This window comes from Stegostoma tigrinum, chromosome 33 (genome assembly GCF_030684315.1).
Source record: "Stegostoma tigrinum isolate sSteTig4 chromosome 33, sSteTig4.hap1, whole genome shotgun sequence".
Lineage (NCBI taxonomy): Eukaryota > Metazoa > Chordata > Chondrichthyes > Orectolobiformes > Stegostomatidae > Stegostoma > Stegostoma tigrinum.
This window is the reverse complement of record NC_081386.1, coordinates 7,570,860-7,585,049: the sequence shown is the minus strand read 5'-3', so window position 1 is coordinate 7,585,049 and position 14,190 is coordinate 7,570,860. Positions and strand designations below refer to the sequence as shown.

Below are 14,190 nucleotides of genomic sequence, written 5' to 3'. Positions count from 1 at the left end.
TTACATTGTGTTGAAGATTGTGATGCACTATGTATCAGTCATTAAATGAAAACAATGAAGAAAGATAAAATGCCACAGAATTCATTGAAAGTGTGTTTTGCATCAGAACAGTCACACATTATCTTGACAACAAAAGTGACCTAAGACTTAGCATTGATGAATCAAGGTACGCATTAGCCCAGTTAAGAATAGTGAACAATTCAGTCATTCCATTCTGAGAAAAATGTCTACGTTCCAGACAATACTGAGGCCAGAAAACGTGATTTTTCTGTGCCTCTGTCTAAAATTGAAAGAGGTGGATTTGAGCTTGCTTATTTTGGGAGCAACAAAATGTCATCTCAGGATTCTGAAGAATATTTGACAAAGTTAATCCAATCGAATTGTTCATCATAACAAATAAATTACTCCGTATCGATATCGATTTTCACAAAAAAAAATGTCATGCACCCAATGGATTAGGTTTTGAGATGTAGCCATTGTCACAGGCAAACAGGGAGCCAATTCATGGGATCACAAACAGCACAGGAGATGAAAGACCAGCTGACAGAAATGTTGAGCAACTAGCTGGATAAATACTGCATTCACCTACAAAGCAAATCGGATGCTGTTTAATGGCTTATCCGAACAATGAAGCATTCACTCTCAATACTGCACTCAGCGAACGGGCTGCATTTATGTCTGGGCCCTGGAATGGCGTTTGAACCAGCCGGCAGCTTGTTTAACAAGGATGCACATGAGAAGTAAAGTTAGGAATACTTACTTAAATATACAGTGGTCAAATGACTACAATATCTTACTGATTATTGCAAGTGATGTAAACAAGTTTGAGGCATGTCGAGGCATTTCTGAAGGCAGAAGAGACTCCAAAACACAGAGAGAAGTCAGGTTACTGATCTTTTTGGCTCTTTTAATGAAGTTGATGATGCAGAGTAGAATCTCGTGCTCCTGGAGTTAGAAACGGTACTTAGAGTGGTTGTGGTGTGATAAAAGATGTGCAGTGGGCTCATTGGCCATGCTAAACTGCCCACAGTGTCCAGGGATGTGCAGGCTAGGTGGGTTGGCCATGGAATGCAGGGTTACAGGGACAGGGTAGGTGGGTGGGTCTGGGTGGGATGCTCTTTGAAGGGTCAGTGTGGACCTGATGGGCTGGATGGCCTGCTTCCACACTATAGGCCTTCTGTGATTCTCTGAACTGTGTTCTCTGTTATATCAAATAGTGATTTGTGCATTTGTATATGCACCTTCACGTCATCTGTTTTGCTCTGAGTCATGAGTTTTCAGACTTCAGTTTTGTCCTTTATTATTATTTTTGTCACCACAAGCTTGTCCATTAATTTTACTCTTAGGTTTGAACCCTCTATCCCTTCCTGTAATGATCAGATTGATGTTTCCCATATTAATTCTTTCCCCCCTCCTTTGTTTTGTCACATCTTCCTACATTTTATTCCTTGCCCCTACTACGTGTTTAGTTTAAACTTTCCTTAAAATGTAGCTTGCTAGAACTTTGGTTCCAGCATTGTTTAGGTAGAGAATGCCCCATTGGTGTGGATCCATAGTGCCCAGAGATGTGCAGGCTAGGTGGGTTAGCCGTGGGAAGGGCGGGGTTACAGGGATAAGGTAGGTAGGTGGGTGGGTCTGGATGGGACACTCTTCAAAGGGTCAGTGTGGACTTGATGGGCTGAATGGCCTGCTTCCACACTGTAGGGATTCCATTATTCCAGAGATGATTACCTTCTGAGGTTCTACTTTACATGTTAGTGCTTCATTTCTCTTCCTGCTACTTACGTCATCCATACTTACATGGACCAAGTTGACTGGACCTCACCCCTTCTCACTGTAAGGTCCTTTCCCAGGTAACACATGGGGAACATTACTAGTCCTCCTCACTGAACCGACCCCTACATTCCTTTTCGCTTCCACTAACTTGAAGGGCTTCTGAGAGCACAGTGCCATGGTCAGTGTGTTTATCTACCTTACACCCCTTACACTCATCCAAACAAAGTTTCTCAGACCTGCTGCATATTTGCAAAGGCTTATTCTCTTCTACCTCCTGAATCCTCAAGTTTGCCCCCATCATACTCATGTCCCCATGCCCCTGACTGCTGACCGAAACATGAGGGATGCACCTGCCTCCTGGGGAAAAACATGTTCAGGTACCATTCCCTAACCTGCAGCTCAGTCTCCCATGAATAACCTCTGTGCAAAAGGCCATTAACATTCAGCCCAGACTACTTTGTTCTGGATCAGACTGATACACAGGCCTTCACACAACACCTTTATTATATTTTAATTAGATGTGTTTTATTTAATCAATTTATTTTATTAAATTAAAAGCTGTCTAACTCACCAAACTCTCAGGTTTGTACACTGTTAGAGAGGATAAAAGATTATTAAAAAGCAAAACTAAAGAAATGAATGTAAAATTTGAAACGAAGATGGAGTATTGTTACTGCTGCAGGTTAGACTGATATTATGTTTTACATGCTGAGACTACAGAACCCACCTCTAGGGCTAGGAGACACACAGTTAAGTCAGCTTGAAAGATTAAAATGAATGACTTCATTATTGACACTCCTTAGAAACTAATGAGTAACCACGCATTAAGGGAACATTTTTAAATGTACTGAGAGATAATGCAGAGCAGCAATACCTGAACTGAAATGGAATAAATAAAGAGTTCAGTGACAAATTATTGGACAGAATCCTACTGCAATCAGTGTAAACATAAGTGTGATAGTGAAGCATTGCACTGTTGCATTTCAATTTGGTTTTACAGCAAGCAGACTTCCTATATTCATGTGTGTCTGAAAGATAACTGAAAATAATCCACTGAAAATTAATACCAGAAAGGAACATTCTGGAAGGACTGTGCATAAATTAAGTTAAGAAGGAAGTACTAATTAAATGACCAAAATTTAAATGTGTTCACTTAAACCGATTCTTTTTTAGTAACACCGAGTGCTGCACTGATGGCAAGGTGCAAATCAATTTTTCGCTTTTGAAGTGTTATAATTTTTACTGTAAGTAGATGCTGGAGATCATAATGGATATTCCAGCCTGCAGTGTTTGTCCTGGTAAAGAAATCATGAGCATTATTGGAAAAGGCAAAGGTTGGTTTTATACCTAATTTGACCTGGGAGAGAGAGATTCTCTCTGCACGTACAAACAATCTGAAGGGAGTTACATAGGATATTCCTGAAGAACTGCCAGTTTCACACTGGTCGATGGCAATTTCTTTCTTTCCGCATGGGACTAGTGTTCCCACAAGAATGGCACCTTACTCCTTTTGGCTCACTGCCTGCATGTATTGAATGGTAGAAGTTGTGGTATTTATGTGGTAATCACAAATGTCTTGTTTTGCTGATGGCATTGAAGCAAGGGAACTCTCCACTCATCTCAAAAAATGCTCCGAAGGATCTAGCAATTTCCCTGTCTTGCTTTCCTCCTTTCCCAACAGCAGTTTAAATCTGATGCCAAGTAAAAGGGCTACCTTTGCAGGTAGCTGCAGTGGTGGTGATGAGCAGTCAATCAGCATGAAGTATTCATGGACCAAACCACAGATTTAAAAGCACTGACTTTCATTTCTTCACTTTGTATTTTAAATTTACAAATCACAAAATAAATATTCGTTAGAATACAATTGATGCAAAAAGACTTTTTTTTCATCATTAAGGAGAAATTTAACATTCCACAAACATAAAATAAGACTTTCTGCCTCAGTGAGAGCACTTAGCCATAATTGTTGAAGTTAGCGTACCCTTAACCTCATTCAACAAAGTGTAACATGTTTTTCACTGCAAGTTCTGGGCCTTTTTGTGGTGCAGTAGTAGTATATCTGCCCCTGAACCAAGAGACCAAAGTCTCATCTGCACCAGAGGTGTGTTACAACATCTTTGAACAGGTTAGTTAGAAAAATATGTTCAATATTTTTTTAAAAAGCACTAGTCATCATCAATTAAATTGATTTTTACTGATTACAGTCTAAAGGTGCACTTAACATGCACTCAGCAGAAATGTAGAATCACTGGTTTTTGGACTTCCATGTTACTCGGTGAATGCGTGGCCTCCAGAAGTTACTATCAGTGTTGGTGGTGTAATGGCAGTAAAACTAACATTGTATTTCCTCGCGAAGGCGAAATCCAGGCTGAGCTTGACTTGCCGGAGAAAGTTGAGGCTCATGATTTCACATTGATTAACCTTTTCAATAACATGAACGTGATGAGTATTAGTTGTTGCCATCCAACCTATCTCACACTGAAAATGTGAACTACTTGTGAGAAAAGGAGGGAAAGGGGGCCCAGGAAACTGCAAGCCAGTGAGTTTGTGAAGAATTAAAGGTAAGTCTATGGATCGGTATGGAATTTTGCTTTTGTAAAGTCAGTGAAAGAGTGATATTGCCAAGTTAAGGTATCGATTTTTGTCTGAGAATGTGACAGTGAGGGCAAGAGAATATTCTGGGTGCATTTAAATTTCAGTGAAGTCTGTGGTGCAGTTTTTGTGGGAAGGCTGATACTAGAAATAAAGACATGCAGTGGAAATATTTTACAATGCATGTGTGCTTAGTTGATGAGCAGAGTCCAAAGGGTTATTGTTCCTAAGTGGTGGAATATAACCAGTGAGGTCTGACAGAAACCTTCTTTGATTTTTTTTGTTTCATACCACAAATTGTCTCAAACCATCTCTCACAAGTGCAATTTCTAATTTGCAAACACCCTGTGCAGTTTCAGATTTATATTATTTTTAATGTTTTACAGGAATTATTGAAGTAATATATATTGCTCTGCCATTTCCAGTCCAATGTTCCTGAAAATAATGATTTTAGCAGATGAATCTAATTGGTGTTAATTAAATGCATGATTCTACTGTGCTGCAATTCAGTAACATGTTGTGGCCTCGTGCAAAAATGAGTCATTCTCTTTCAAAGACACAGATGTATCTGTCTTGGTATTTTTGTGTTATGCACATATTGTTTTTATAACTCCACAGCTTTTGCTGAAGTAGCCTTCTGATACAGTGGATGCTTTTTTTTTAACGCCACAAAAGAACATCTTAACAATCCTTCCAAAATCTCCATGATAATGTGTATTTTGAATGCTCCCATTGTCAAATTAGTGAACAGTTTTAAAGAAGAAAGCGAGCTCACAAATGAGAATCGTGACATTGTCACCATGCATTGCTGTTTTGTAAAAGGTGCAGTTGGTAATGATGAAATTTGAAGCTATGAGCCCGCATTGTCACAGAAATGTGCAGACTATTAATTAAATTATAAGTAAAATATAAATAAGATCTGTTCTGAGCTGCTTCTGTTATGTTTCTTTTACTATCCCCAACATATAGGCTGTCTGGCATGAATGAGGTCACAAAGGATGCAAGCAATTTTGCCCAGCCCTGTTTGGGCACTTGCTAATCCTGCGCATTACATTCAGCCTCATCGCCGAAACTTTTATTCATGCCTTTTGGCAACTCTTGAATAGATTTCTCCAGCATCTTTAGTTGGTTTCCATCCTTTTACTTTTCATAAATTCCAATTTGTCCAGTTTGTGTCTCAAATTAAAACCCATTTTCACTTTTGCCCTTTGTCCTTGCTCCCCTTTCATCGGTATTTTGAATTTAAATTGTTTGTCCTCATCAGTAAATTTCTCCTCTAATGTGACCCATCAATTGCTTACCTCACATTGTCTTCATTTGCATAAGTTCATCAAAGTTGACTGAGTCCTCAACTACTTTGGCCCTTTCCCTATGAATGCTGTACCTGAGCCTGCACTGTCCCTGTCTAATTTTATTTCTAAACAAACAAAAACCCCTCTCAGCCTCTATTTTCAATATCTGTTTTCAACTAAGGGTCAGCTACCTTCCCATCCCATCCCATCCCTCCAGCCTTGAAGCAGCATTCGTTTGTTGCCCTGTTCCCTCCTCATGCAACCACCGTGAACAAGCATGTCTGATGTTTTCTGTTTTAAAGGCGCTTTGTTGATGCAGGTTGTTGCTGGTTTTCAGGAACATGAGGAAATCATTGGACAGGGCTGCAGGACTTGTGCAGGTAAATAAATAGACTGTAGTTCCTGATAACTCTTTGCTGCTTAATGTTGACAAGAGGAAAGCTGACAGAGTACTCAAGAAATCCAGCTAGAAAGCAAAATCTTGCCTTCTGTGCCAGGATAGGAGTGTAGAGGTAGCAGTAAGACTAACGTAAATGCATCAGATCGTGTGCTAATGTGGAGATGGTAGGTTTCTATAGAAGGACAGGCTATCTCTAGAACTTCAACCGGCCATACAATCTTTAGATTTGCATTTCTTCAATTCTGGCCTCTTGTGCTATCACCTGCTGTCAGGCCATCCCTGTCTATGGCTCACTGTTTCCACCTGCTCTCTCCTTTAAGATACTCCTTGAAACCTATCTCTTTGACCAAGCCTTTGGCTATCTACCCTAAAATCTGATGTCTTGGTGCCCAAAGCTTGCCTGATTACACGTTTGGGAAGGATTTCAGGAAATTTTAATGTTAAAAGCATTTTCTAACGCGAGATCAGACAAACATCAGCGCCATCGATAGAATAAACATCCAAATAATATTTTGTGTGTTCTTAAAGCAAAAACGCTTCCTGATGCTAAATAAAAACCGGAAGAACTGTGGATGCTGTAAATCAGAAAACAAAAACAAAATTGCTGAAAAAGCAAAGAAGGGTCTCAACCCAATACGTCAACTTTCTTTCTCTTCTGATGCTGCTTGGCCTGCTGTGTTTATCCAGCTTCATAGCGTGTTATCTGCTGAAAAAGCTCAGCAGGTCTGGCAGCATCAGTGAAGAAAAAATGAGGAAAGGTCCTCGGACCCGAAACTTTAACTCTGATTTTTTTCTTCACAGACCTGCTGAGCTTTCCCAGCAACTTTGTTTTGTTCCCTGATGCTATTTGTTTCTCAGTATGGCAATCATTCAATGTCTACATTACATGTGTCTGTTTATTTCCTAGGAGCAAGCCATCAAAAATTTCTTATGGCACCTCCGAGCCTAGTGTAAGTTGCTGCCTGATGATCTGTATTTGATTTGACATTTAGTGCATGCAGGACGTTAGGAGTTTCATTTCCTGCCAGCAGTTGCTGAAGAGGTGGACCCACAGCTCAAGGCAGTTTCTCTCCCAGTATTGCAATGAATTATTTACAAGCTTAATAAGTTACTTTTCCTGCTGCTGAGGTGAGCTATGAAATTAAATATCATTTCACTGCCAGAAGTGGAAATCCAGGCAATAATTTAAAAGGACAAGTATTGGGAGGGTTGGGTAAAAATATTGAGCAGCTGTACTGCAAATGCACATTTCCAAAAGCTCCATCAAGTTTGTTTCCTTGCATTTTCTCCCTCTTTTTGTTCACTCTCCCTTCCATCCCCTGTCTTCAGTGCAAATTAGTCTAATTTACCCTCAAACATCTTTAGAAGTTTCCTTTATAAAAGTCATAGAGTCAAACAGCGTGGAAATGGAGCCTTCAGTCCAACCAGTCCATGCCAAACATAATCCCAAACTAAACCAGTCTCACCTGCCCGCACTTGGCCCATATTTTTCTGAACATTTCTTATTCATGCACTTATCCAAGTGTCTCTTAAACATTGTAACTGTATCCACATCCACCACGTCCTCTGGAAGTTCATTCCACAAACCATCCACACTTTTTTTTTAAGAAGAAGCCCCTCATGTCTTTTTTAAGTATTTCTCCTCTCAGCCTCAACATATGCCCCTTGAAATCCCCCACCCTAGGAAAAAAACAACAGGCAATCCCTTTATCTGTACCCCTCCTGATTTTATAAACCTCTGTAAGACCACTCCTCAACTTCCTATGCTCTAGTGAGGGAGAAAACATCCCAGCCTATCCAGCCTTTCTTTGTAACTCAAACTCTCCAGTCCTGGCAACATCCTGGTAAATCTTTTCTGAACCCTCTCCATCTTAATATTATCTTTTATTTATTCATAAGCATCATTTACAAGACCAGCATTTATTGACCATCCCTAATTGCCCTTGAGAAGTTGACCATGACTTGCATTCTGGAACTGCTGCGGTTCATGTTATGGAGGCACATCTGTACTTATTGTCTGTGTAGTGGTTCAGTACAACTGAAGCTTCATAGGCCATTTCAGAGTTAAGAATTAAACAAGTCACTGTCAATCTGGAGTTACATGTAGGACAATCTTACTGAACACAATGAGTTCATAATAATCTGGTAGTTCCATGAATGTTATTAGAGATACCAGCATTCCATTCCAGATTTTATTAAGTAATTGAATTTATGTTCCTAAGGCAATGACATGGGGTTTGAACTCATGTCTCTGGAACATTTAATGGGCCTCTGGATTAAGAATCTAGTAACATACTACTCTCAGCTTCTTCCATCTTGCACAGTGATTGAGTTGCTATGTGTTGAGGCTGCAAGAGGTAATGAGCTCAAACAGAGGAGACAGATATTTTCATTAGTTTGTTTTCACTTGTTTCCTTTTCCCTGTTTAACACAAACTCAGCTTCGAATTGCTAGAGCCCAGATGATCACCACTGAATTAACTCTGCAAACAGTAACCATGTAGAATGTTGGGCATCAACGCCAAAAGAGCAAGAGTTCAAATCTGCTGAAATATTCACACAGCTTCAGTACAGTCCCTTTTCTATATTACAGGGAGAATTTGGGCTCATCTTATTTATCTGAGTGTAACAGTGTTTTTAAGATGTGGTCATGTGCTGTAATAACACAACAAACTAGATGCCATTATAAAGAAAGGGAACACGCGTACACTTCACGTTGACAGGGCGTACGCAGGTTTATTTCCTGCTGGCTAAGGTACTGACCCAGTGCTGACGTAGTGATTGCAGCATGGCTGGTGAACTTCAAGCATTTCTGGACTGCGAAGAGATAATGGGAACTGCAGATGCTGGAGAATCCAAGATAATAAAATGTGAGGCTGGATGAACACAGCAGGCCAAGCAGCATCTCAGGAGCACAAAAGCTCAACTGCGAAGAGCTGGCTTCAGCGTGTATCATCTTGATATGGGGCAGCAGCAGTTTGAGCTGGTTGGGTGACGACAACAGCTTGGACACTGATAAAGTAGCAGTGATGCGCCATGAAAGCTGTCTTCCTGAGAGGCATGCAGGTTTGTAGTTTAAGGAGCCCTTGCTCCCCTCCTGGAAATAGTAATCTATTGTTGGCAGATTGCTGGATTGCTAGAACACTGGTGTTCCCAGTCAGCACATTGCAGCTTCCACTGTAGCTCCCAGACACTTGGTGGAAGTTTCTTTTGTGCCAGTGAAAGTTGAGACAGCAACTGTGCTCTTGGACGTTGAATGCAGGCTTTCTGTCAACCTTTCACATGTATAAAGCATTTATATTTCTTTGTATCAGAGATAATGGGAACTGCAGATGCTGGAGAATCCAAGATAACAAAGTGTGGAGCTGGATGAACACAGCAGGCCAAGCAGCATCTCAGGAGCACAAAAGCTGACGTTTCGGGCCTAGACCCTTCATCAGAGAGGGGGATGGGGTGAGGGTTCTGGAATAAATAGGGAGAGAGGGGGAATGCGGACCAAAGATGGAGAGAAAAGAAGATAGGTGGAAAGGATAGTATAGGCGGGGAGGTAGGCAGGGGATAGGTCAGTCCAGGGAAGACGGACAGGTCAAGGAGGTGGGATGAGGTTAGTAGGTAGGAAATGGAGGTGCGGCTTGAGGTGGGAGGAAGGGATGGGTGAGAGGAAGAACAGGTTAGGGAGGCAGAGACAGGCTGGGCTGGTTTGGGGATGTGGTGGGGGAAGGGGAGATTTTGAAGCTTGTGAAGTCCACATTGATACCATTGGGCTGCAGGGTTCCCAAGCGGAATATGAGTTTCTGTTCCTGCAACCTTCGGGTGGCATCCTTGTGGCACTGCAGGAGGCCCATGATGGACATGTCGTCTGAAGAATGGGAGGGGGAGTTAAAATGGTTCGCGACTGGGCGGTGCAGTTTTTTATTGCGAACCGAGCGGAGGTGTTCTGCAAAGTGGTCCCCAAGCCTCCGCTTGGTTTGCCCAATGTAGAGGAAGCCACAGCGGGTACAATGGATACAGTATACCACATTGGCAAATGTGCAGGTGAACCTCTGCTTAATGTGGAAGGTCATCTTGGGGCCTGGGATGGAGGTGAGGGAGGAGGTGTGGGAGCAAGTGTAGCACTTCCTGCGGTTGCAGGGGAAGGTGCAGGGTGTGGTGGGGTTGGAGGGGAGTGTGGAGCGAACAAGGGAGTCACGGAGAGAGTGGTCTCTCCAGAAGGCAGACAAGGATGGGGATGGAAAAATGTCTTGGGTGGTGGGGTCAGATTGTAGATCTATTTTTCTTTGTAGTTGCTTTGGTAGCTTTTCGTTGCCTGGCTTGTCAAAGTCCTCATCAGAGCAACCAACAGTAGAATTCTTACACAACCTGCCTCTGGTGATAACAAGGTGTGGAGCAGGAAAGCTGACGTTTCGGGTCACAAGGGCCCAGACCCAAAATGTCGGCTTTCCTGCTCCTCTGATGCTGCCTGGCCTGCTGTGTTCCTCCAGCTCCACACCTTGTTGTCTCAGACTCCAGCATCAGCAGTTCCTGCTATCTGTGCCCACTTCGTGAGCTGGCATCTCTGCCAAGCCTCCTCCTTGCTGTGACCACGGTATCGATCCAGAAGAGGATGGAAAATTGCATGATGGTGCGACGTCAACATTTTCTGACTGACTTCCCTCTCTTGCCTGTCTAGGTTGCTGTTCTAGTGTATCTGAAAGGAGGGGGGAAGGTGTGCAAATTAAGGAGTGCAGCTCACGCTATTTGCAGCACGTTAGGTTTTGGACTAGATATTTACTCAACAACCTAGTGAGAGATGTTATTACACACATCTGGAACAGGTGGGACATGAACTCTGACATTCTAGCTTATAGGTAGGGACACAGCCACGAAACCTCAAGAACCCTTTAGAGTTGTGGCATATGAGAGAGAAATGAGACATGGAGAGGTAGATCATTCATGGGGATACCTTATTTTCACTGCACTCCCTCCTGCTACTGCCTGTTCTGATGATGACCAGCACCATCTCCCTGTGGGTTGCTAGTCAAACTCTCCTCCCTCAGATACTTCCTGCTCCTTGTGTTGTTCACCATTTCTTTTTCTGGAAAGAGATAACAAAGTGCGTCAGTGATGTCCAAACCTTTTGATCTGGTGGCTTCATAGTTAGATAGCTGACAGTGTGTTCAAGCTGTAAGCTGGGCATAAGGCAGGTATTGGTGCTATGTTTGATGTGATGGCATATTTAAGTTAGACTTGAGTCTTGATGAAGGTTGTTCGTGGGATGGTGATGGAAATGTAGCCAATTGAGAAAAAGTTGAGACTAGTGGTGCAGTTAATAGGAAATTGATCCAATCAATGATCATGACCACGAATGAATTTATCAAACATGTTGCAATATGACACTGAGTCTTTGGCACTATCTTCCTGGCACTTATCTGCAACTATCTGTTCCCCGTGCCTGTGGATATATTCTCCTTTCTACCTCCTCAACCAAGATCTCTGACGTAGTGTCACAAAACCTTGATGCACACACTTTCCTTGGCTGGCTATAGTTATCTGCCACAGTATCCAAAATGATGGCCAGTAGCCAGAGCACACCTTCCCTTTAAGTGGTGCCAGCAAGTCAGATCTTGTTAACACGTGCAACCAATGAACAGGGGGTCTCTGGCTGTAAGCAGCCAATATGCTGCCTGCCTTGCATTGAAGAATTGCACATCATCGCCAAACTGGGTTTTTAAGAGGTTACCAATTTTACCCCCTGATTTCTGCTCAAGTAAGAGACATGTGCTGTTTAGGTTCAGTTCTTCAATGAAATCGAAGAGGAAATTTGTCATCAAATACTTTGGAAATCTAGATGAGTTGCTAAGCCACTGTAGAGAGGCAGTGAACTGATCAAGTGTGTGTTCTTTGGCTCGGTCAAGTGCATATGTATAAAACCACGTATGGAATTGCTTCGTTTTGTCTCCCCTCTGATATGTCAAGCATGGAGTACCGTGAGATTCCTGTTAGCAGAAGGATCCCAGCATAAAATTCTTTAATAGAACATGCATGAGCAGTTCCAGCTTAGTAAAAGATTAATGTTTTAAGGTTGCTCATCCATCATGCTTTGGTTTCCACATTTTCATTCTCTCCTAATGTTAAAATCCTGCAGTGCCTCAGTCTTAAATGGATCATCCTGGTGTTCAGCTTTCTCTGTGGTCTCAGCCTTCCCTATCTCGATAAGCTGCTGTAGCCCTCATTACTGTTATGACCTGATGTAGGAGCAGTGCTTCAAAAGCTTGTGATTTTATATAAACCTGTTGGAGTATAACCTGGTGTCATGTGCCTTCTGACTGTGTCCACCCCAGTACAAAACTGGCACCTCCACATCATTGCAATACGTTAGACCATGGTGCTCCTCCAATTCTAGCCATTAGTGGTTGTCATTTCAGCTTCCCGAAGCCCTGACATTTCCTCCCAAGAAGTGTGAGATGATGGAATTTAATACAAACAGCATGGAGAAAATAAAGGGCTCTCTTTGATAGTGTGTGGAGGAGCAGAGACCTGGTGTGCATAAGACATTAAAATAAACAGGACTGGTAGGGAGAGATGTTTAAAAAGCACACAGTCTTCTCAACTTCATTATTAAACGCATAGTGTACAAGAGGGGAAGGCTCCAACGAGCATATATAGGGCATTCAGCTGAAATTTGTGAACAGCTCTAGGTGCCACAATATAGGAAGGATTTAAATGCACTGGGGAGAGTGCCGAAGAGGTTTAGGAGATTAGTTTCAGAGATGCGACACATGAGAGCAGAATGGAGTAGTTGGGACTGATTGCCTTGGTGAGGACAGGATTGAGAGGAAATTTAAAAGAAGTTTTCAAACTCATGAGGGACCAGGACAGAGGAAAGAGAGGGAAACTGTTCCCAGTCGTAAAAGGATTGAGAACCAGAGGGCACAGTTTGAAAGTGTTTTACAAATGAAGCAAAAACAAATCTTAGCACACAGGGTGTGTTTCACATCTTGAATACACTGCTGGAAGTCTGTTGGAGACAAGTTCAACAGAGGCTTTCAAAAGGACATTTGATTCTATTTAATTAAATAGAATCAAATGTCCTTCTGAAAGCCTCTGTTGCAAAGGCAGGTGTTTGAATCTAAGTAAAAATGCTCAGAGAGCTTGTGCAGACACACTGATCCAAGTGCATAGTGACAATTCTGTAATTCTGGAAGCATTACCACCTTTTGACTAAGCTTTTGATCATGTGTCCTTTTACGAGGCTCACTGCAAATTTCTGTCTGACAGTGCCCATCTGGAGTACTTCTGAACGCTTTAGGTGTTGATGGTGTGATCTTAACCCGAGATGATGTTGCCGTCCAGATAAAGCAATTCCGATCCATTCCTCAGGCATTTCTATTATGAATGAGAGAGGACTGATTCGGATCTAATCGCTTATATTTTTGGCCTTTCTCTGGGAACTCATATGGTCATGCTTAGTCTGTACTCCAGGGCATTTACTGTGTTGGTTCGGTGTTTAATTGCTTTTCTATATTGCTCAATGCTGAAATAATTGGTCTTTTAATTATACTCGTGGCATGTTGATGTATTATTCTTTAGGGGAAGGTAATCTGTGCATGTTCTGCTGATGTGATTAGATTGGTCAGATCATTTGGTCATGATGCAAGTTTTGTGTATAAATTACAATTTTTGTTCAAGTACTGGAAAACAACACTGTGTCAACTTTGGGAGCGCTATGCAGTTTGGCCCGTTTAATATATTTTTCATCTGCAGCATTATTTTTCTTTGTCTTGGTGAGTGGGTGGTTTATGCACCTTTGTTTCCAGGTTGAGTGCTGAACTGATGTCCACGTATCTGAGTCTACTCCCAAACTTGCCCTGCCTCGAGCTTTACCTCTACGAGATGGGGGCGATTCTAACCCCTTTATCCTGATGGAATTGAATACCAAATTTCCATTGATTTCTGCCTATTTAATGTCAGAGATAAGTTGGTAGTGTTATAAAGCAGATCAAATCCCTCAAACTATATTAAGAAGACAGCCTAGACTGTAAATTTTTCTCATTTTAAAGGTAAGCGCCAGGCATTGCATTCCAGATGCAAATCCATTGGTGAAACTATCAGCCTTGAAGCAAAACATACTTTATTCATACTCGATAGTTAA

At 41.9% G+C, this 14,190-nt stretch overlaps 1 protein-coding gene across 5 annotated transcripts in view; it reads left to right on the top strand.

Moving 5' to 3' along the window:
* Positions 1 to 14,190, top strand: part of sh3gl3a (SH3-domain GRB2-like 3a) — a 115,597-nt gene that overhangs the window by 31,077 nt on the left and 70,330 nt on the right. Inside the window, exon 2 of one of the 5 annotated variants that reach the window (XM_059639210.1) lies at positions 6,968 to 7,010. The exons of the other annotated variants lie outside the window; for them this stretch is intronic. The gene's annotated coding sequence lies outside the window, so the exon portion shown is untranslated. The remainder of the gene's footprint in view (positions 1 to 6,967; positions 7,011 to 14,190) is intronic. 5 annotated transcript variants of the gene reach the window in all.